The sequence below is a fragment of the Botryllus schlosseri genome, chromosome 2, assembly GCF_051294905.1.
Source record: "Botryllus schlosseri isolate E-star chromosome 2, Bs_hap1, whole genome shotgun sequence".
In the NCBI taxonomy this organism is placed as follows: Eukaryota; Metazoa; Chordata; class Ascidiacea; order Stolidobranchia; family Styelidae; genus Botryllus; species Botryllus schlosseri.
The window spans coordinates 20,836,926-20,843,944 of NC_137237.1; positions in this window are offsets into that span (position 1 = coordinate 20,836,926).

Sequence of the window (7,019 nt, forward strand, 5' to 3'; positions counted from 1 at the left end):
CGGACGCTCATCAGCGCCCACTAGCGGATTTTAAAATGGAGGTGTACCACTTTGACCGTAAATATGACGTCACACTAACAAAGCATTGCTCATCGATTGTATACACCAGGGGCGTCCAACCTTTTAGGCCAAAGGGCCGCGTGACATTTACGAACCACGGGCCACTTGATGTTAATAACCGTTTGTTAGATCACGGCGAAAACAATACTTATATTACTACGCGCCAAAATCGATTACAATTGTGTCATGAAAAGTCAGTGTGCAGTGCACTCAGGTCCCAACAGAAGTTTATAAACGTATTCGCATGGTTGTAACCAATACAAGGTTTATAAACGTATTCCTGTATTCGGTCAATAATAATGTCACTTGCATATATTGCGGGTCGAATCTATACACCGCTAAGCTCATTTGGCAAGGACTGATTAATCGGTTCTTGGGCATATTAATATCGAATATTTCGGGCTTCGGCAAATATGCGTCTAGCATTTTGCGCAAAGGTTTTATAGCCCACAATCTTTCTGCCATTGCAGACTAGAACATGTTGGACAACACGTTCTCTCATAATTTCGAACATGGTCAGACTCAATTCTGTAAATTGGGCGTATTTTTAAATTTTCATCTTCAGGGGGGTACCAATACTAAAACAAAGAAATCGAGTGACCATAAATAGCGTGGTCAGGCTAATCAAATTTTTAGTTGGCCTTGCCAGTTCACAATAAATTATATGGCTAATTAATTTTTTCTGTTATAACTAATTTCGAGAATTACGTCGCGAGCCACTCAAAACCTTCTCGCGGCCAGATTTGGCCCGCCGACCTCGGGGTGGCCGCCCCTGGTATATACTATACAGGAATGGAGTGGAACATAGGTCATGAATTGGGTCATCTGTAATGTGAGCTCTGGTGATTTCTACTTGCTAGGGTCTGCGATAGATTCCTCCACGGTCCGGGTGAAATCATCTGGCGGGCCGTGTCTGGCCTGGCAGGATTGTGTTCGACAGCCCTGCTATACTGTTAGGCCGGTGCGGCTATCTGTTTATGTGTTTTAATCAGATCCTGAACAACATTTTTTCAGTCCCCTTCTGCCCAAAAAAACACTGATATTGGGCCCACCATAGGGTAGTCGATGTAAATTGTCAGGCACTTACTATATGCATTATGCTGTTGAATTTTATGTTTGAATTCTGTCAATAATATTGATTTTTCCATATTAGGCTACTATAAAATGCACCAGCAAGTTGCACATCCGGTGATCTCTAACCTTTCATGGTCGCGACCTCATTTCCCACTTGAAAATATCCCGTGGCAAAGCTCAAAACTTGATAAACTGATTACTAGGGATGGTGTGAACCTCTGAAAGGTTCAGGTTCGTGTGAACGCGAACCTTTTTGAAAGGTTCTGTGCGAACGCGAATGTGAACCTCATGACGTCACGTGACGTCATATTGCTAATTCCAACTTTACATTTCAGTGAAGTGATAGGCTTGCGATACCTAGAGACCACTCGGGCCACATAATCTAGGCTTACCATATTTCAGCAACCCAAATTCCGGACACTCTTTAGCGCCCACTAGTGGATTTAAAAATGAGTTATGACGTCACGCTAGCAAAGCTTTGCTCGTAGACCAGAGGTGGTCACGATCCGATTCAGGAGTATGTGACTGTGTGTTGTGTAACCGGGACCGAAAGCACATGTTTTCAGCCCCTTCTCGCCCAAATAAACAATGATTTTGAGCCCACACTATAGGGTAATCGATGCAACTTCTGGGGGGGGGGGAGCTTTTGCTATAGGAATCTGGTTTCTATATGCATCTGGGTGTGAAATTATTTGAATGAATTCTGTCAATAATATTGGTCGTTCCATATATTACTACTATACTCTTCGCCCACATGATCAGATCCAATTTGAAAATGTACCGTGGCCCAGATCAAAATTTGACGAGCTGATTACTAAAAGAAGTCAGCACCTTTGCCCAGACTTACTCACGGGCTATTTTGGAAGCTGATTACGTTCAACATATTCGCAAACCCCACAATAAAGGCATACGAACCCCCCCCCCCCCCCGTTTCGACCACTATCTTTGAATAAAGCACTTAAACGGCCTAAACGATCTCTAAGAATATACTTTTCTCCTATAATTGCGATTAGGCTTATTCCAGCAAATAAAGGTATATATATTTTGTGGCAGTTTTTGCGAGGGTGGTAGTCTCCATATTAAATTCAATAAATGTGATAGTAAATCGCGCGCAGCGCGAAGAAAAATATCATGCATCAGCATAAATATTCCAAAACATATTGTTTTTATACTGATTTACGAAAAAAATTATCGTCAAAATTCCGGACATTTGGCATATTTTAGAAATTCCTCCCGGACGCTAGATTGAACAGTGAAATTCCAGACATGTCCGGGAAATTCCGGACGTTTGGCAACCCTAAACTAGGGTTAGTTCGGATATCAATAATTTTTACTATCCGGATAACGGGTGTAGGGTGGAGTGAAAATTACTTTTTTTTTCAAATCGAAAAACGGGCTTCCTCAATCCTGACAAATGCCCTGAAACTTCAATGACAAGTGACTTCAGGGTATTACCCCCATTTCCCAGCCGGCAACCCCCCAATTTCTGCGCGTGGGGGGGGGTAAAATGGCCCATCTCGGCAACCGCTTGTCGTAGAGTCATGATATATAGCTCAAAATCTGTGGAAGCATCATGTTTCTATCTGTCTTAAGAAGAAAGTTTTCTCTATTGTGAATACAAAATGAGTTATAGCCAAAAAACAATATATACACACATTTTTGTTGAAATTCAGCATTTATTCTGACGAATTGTGATCCGTCATCAGTTTTTTTTGAAAAGAAAAGTAACACTCTGACAATACCGAATATTGGGCCCATAATAGACACATATTCACAACACAGTCCTTTTAAAATCGGTTCAAAACATCAAAATGAAACACTCACATATTTAACGACTTATTGAAAATGCATTTTTGTGTCAAATTTTTTCATCAGTTTACGAGACTTAGTTTTTTGGCGAATGAGTCCATCTCGTCTTTCAAATCCCGAAACTTGTTCTGATGCTTCTGTTACGAGCTTTACATGTCGTTCCACTGTTTGATTGTGGCATGGATGAAACAAAATCAGAGGCTTCTCGCGGCATTCTTCTAACTCTTCATCAGTTACGTGCTCAATCGCTGGAGGAAGTTGTTGATAAGGTTCAATACAACCAACTCGTGGTATGCCTTTGCTTCCAAGTTCAACTTTGGGACACATAATAAACGAATAGGACCGCAGTTCAATTGGTTGGAACTGCTATGACATACGTGCCATAAGTGAATTTTGTTCAGCGGCATGTTTTCGAATTCACTTATGGCACGTATGTCATAGCAGTTCCAACCAATTGAACTTCGCTCCTATTCGTTTATTCTGTGTCCCAAAGTGGAACTTGGAAGCAAAGGCATACCACGAGTTGGTTGATATTGAACCTTATCAACAACTTCCTCCAGCGATTGAGCACTTAACTGATGCAGAGTTGGAAGAATGCCGCGTGAAGCCTCTGATTTTGTTTCATCCATGCCACAATCAAACAGTGGAACGACATGTAAAGCTCGTAATAGAAGCATCAGCACAAGTTTCTGGATTTGAAAGACGAGATGGCCTCTCATTAGCCAAAAAATTAAGTCTCGTAAACTGACGAAAAAATTTGACACAAAAATGCATTTTCAATAAGTCGTTAAATGTGAGTGTTTCATTATGATGTTTTGAACCGATTTTAAAAGGACTGTGTTGTGAATATATTTGTATTATGAGCCCAATATTCGGTATTGTCAGTGTGTTACTTTTCTTTTCAAAAAAACTGATGACGGATCACAATTCGTCAGAATAAATGCTGAATTTCAACAAAAATGTGTGTATATATTGTTTTTTTTGGCTGTAACTCATTTTGTGTTCACAATAGAGAAAACTTTCTTCTTAAGACAGATATAAACATGATACTTCCGCAGATTTTGAGCTATATATCATGACTCTACGACAAGCGGTTGCCGAGATGGGCCATTTTACCCCCCCCCCCCCCTCCCACGCGCAGAAATTGGGGGGTTGCCGGCTGGAAAATGGGGGTAATACCGTGAAGTCACTCTTTATTGAAGTTTTAGGTCATTTGTCAGGATTGTGGAAGCCCTTTTTTCGATTTGAAAAAAAAGTCATTTTCACTCCATCCGTATATTTGGAATTTAGCTAACCGATATCCGGATAATCCAACCCTAGTTGCAACATCAGTGACGTTCGATAATGCAATGGTGCCTTTGTCTTCGCCCCTGTCTATATAGGACAGGGGTGGACAACCTTTTTGCTATTCACGGCCTCATTTCGATTACTTATGTAGCATACGCCCGCATTCCAGGCAGTGATGGGATCAGGTCACTACCTTCGAGTCACGAGTCATTGCATATTTTGATTCGAGTCAAGTCAATCGATTTTCGAAGGTGACTCGAGTCAAGTCAAATCACTCGATTTTTGGAGGTGACTCGAGTCAAGTCAAGTCAAGTTGCCTTTTCGAAGTATGAAGGATGGTTACGTCATTACATTTCGCCAGCTATCTGAATTGCAGATTGATTAGTCATTGATTCTGAACCGACGAACGAATATCGAGTTAAATATACATGCAATACGGGGTTGTATCGCTTACAGATCCGTAGAACTGTTAAACTGCGTAAGTTATTACATAGCCTCAGTTTATAGTTACCAGCCAGAATAAAGAAACGAATTGATAAGATGCAATACATTACCCATTTATACATATTAATATGATACAATTCGAGTCTGAGTATATAGCCTAAACTATATTCGAATTAAATTTCAAAATAAAACAAAAGGTTCGGTTAAGGTAACAACAGAGAACAGAAAGAGATATTTTGGTATTAAACTACTTAACTACTAGTTTACGACAACGTAAGCTGTAAGCTTCGATCGCTTCGTCTGTGGTCAATATATTTGTGAGAGAATAATGCAGGCTCAGTAAAACGCACGATCATTGAATGATTGGTCGCTCTCACGGGTTACGCCAGCGATTTACGAACAATAATCCGAACATGCAAGATACAGTGATTTTTCTCGACGCCGATTACTTGATGACTTGAAATTGACTCGTGAATTTTGCTCCGAGTCACGAGCCAATCCACATTTCTGATACGCCGAGTCAAGTCAAGTCAAAGCAAAATGACTCGAGTCAAGTCAAGTCCTACAAAAAGGTGACTCGAGTCATCCCAACACTGATTCCAGGACATAGCCGCGATGAACTGACTGGACGCCAAATATCCATGTCAAACTATACCCATGTCCATTATCGGTAAACTCCGAACTAAACTATTTTGTCATATCGCCTTACTACACTAATCGAAATTTCTATCAAATATGTATCGTTTCTCAGCTCATGCGATCAAATTTATCGGTAGAATTGATAGAGGGAGTTTAGAAAATTCAGGTCAAGTTTTAAATGATGTAGATGACGCATATTCGGGTGAGCCAACTGTTATTAGTCACTTTGTTGCATGCTGCTATATTTTGACCTCCCAACAGGATGTCGGTATAGTGATAAGATATTGGAATCTCCCAAACGTACCAGAAACAAATTTATTTCGTGAGGAGCACACGATTCCGATAGGCCTACGTGGTGGATCATTTCCCTCCGGTTTTTGCATTTGTATTCTGGGGCTCAGATTGCAAAAGCCGCTACTATATTAAAATCGAGAAATGATGTCGAATTGAAGCGCGCACAGCGCGAAGAAAATTTTAAGATCATGCAATTAAATCTCTCAAAGACTAATTAATCTCTCAAAAATTCGGAAGTCAATTCGTCAACTCAATTTTCATGTCGACGGCGGCCAAAACATACTTATTGAATTACGAGTCCACGGCCGCACAAATTTCCTTCTACGGCGACTCCAGATATAGGATGTAGAGAAGCAGTAAGCTATCAGAGCCTACCTTTGATGCGATTTGTATAATGCCGCTTCGAATTTGTCATATAGCAAAATCTTACGATAAATTCGAATAGATCCGAGGTCATATTCCATTATTCAAAACCAAAATACCGACATGTCAAAGCGTAGTGGTGAGTGTTGACGACACTTACGCTGGCGGGCCTGGTTAAATTCCCACCGTCGGAGGTTTATCTGGGATCGTCTGCCAACGTCGCCGTTCTTACGACGACAAAAATCCCAGAGTAAGAGCTATGATGTCGAACGTTGCACACTGCACACTCCTAGACTTAAGTTCCCAAACGGTTTCATACGATATTAAGTTGTAGTTTTTTCATAATTGCTAATACGGTTGGACTCGGTCTGTACATTAGTCATATTATTTGGGGGTACTGCCCCCAAAGACTATGTTTTATGTAGCTTTACGAAATACGTTTGGGTAGCCTATACGAGCTTCGTACATTTTAAGAACTTCTGTTTCACTTTTTGCTAAAACACGGTTATGATATGACGTTCGTGTCATATCAGGGCAAGCGTGCCGGGGGTTACCGGTAGTGAGGAGCATGGACCGGAGCCGGATTGGATATCCGATCGTATTTTTTCAATTTTGGCCGGGCCGGATCGGAGCCGGACTTTTTTGATAAGGCCAGAATCTTTATGGATAAGCATGACGTTTGTAACTAAATCACCACCAACCAACCACACGCAAGTAGTCGCCAGTGCGAGAAGAAACGAGCCATATTTTCGGATTCACGGAACCACTGTACCGTGTTGGGACGGATTTCTGGCAGGTCTTATTCATTTTTGACCGGATCCGGATCGGAGTCGGATCAGAGAATTGGCAAACCGGATCGGAGTCGGACCAGATAATTTGTAGATCCGCTCCGCACTATAGTTACCGACCCCCGATATACAGAAATTGACTATAACTTTTCATAGAAACAAACAATAATAACTGTCTATTTGACATATTCAGAGCCGCAAGAAGGGTAGCTTGGAGCTGCGGTTGGGAATCACTGGTGGGTGTCTGATTCCATAGACTAC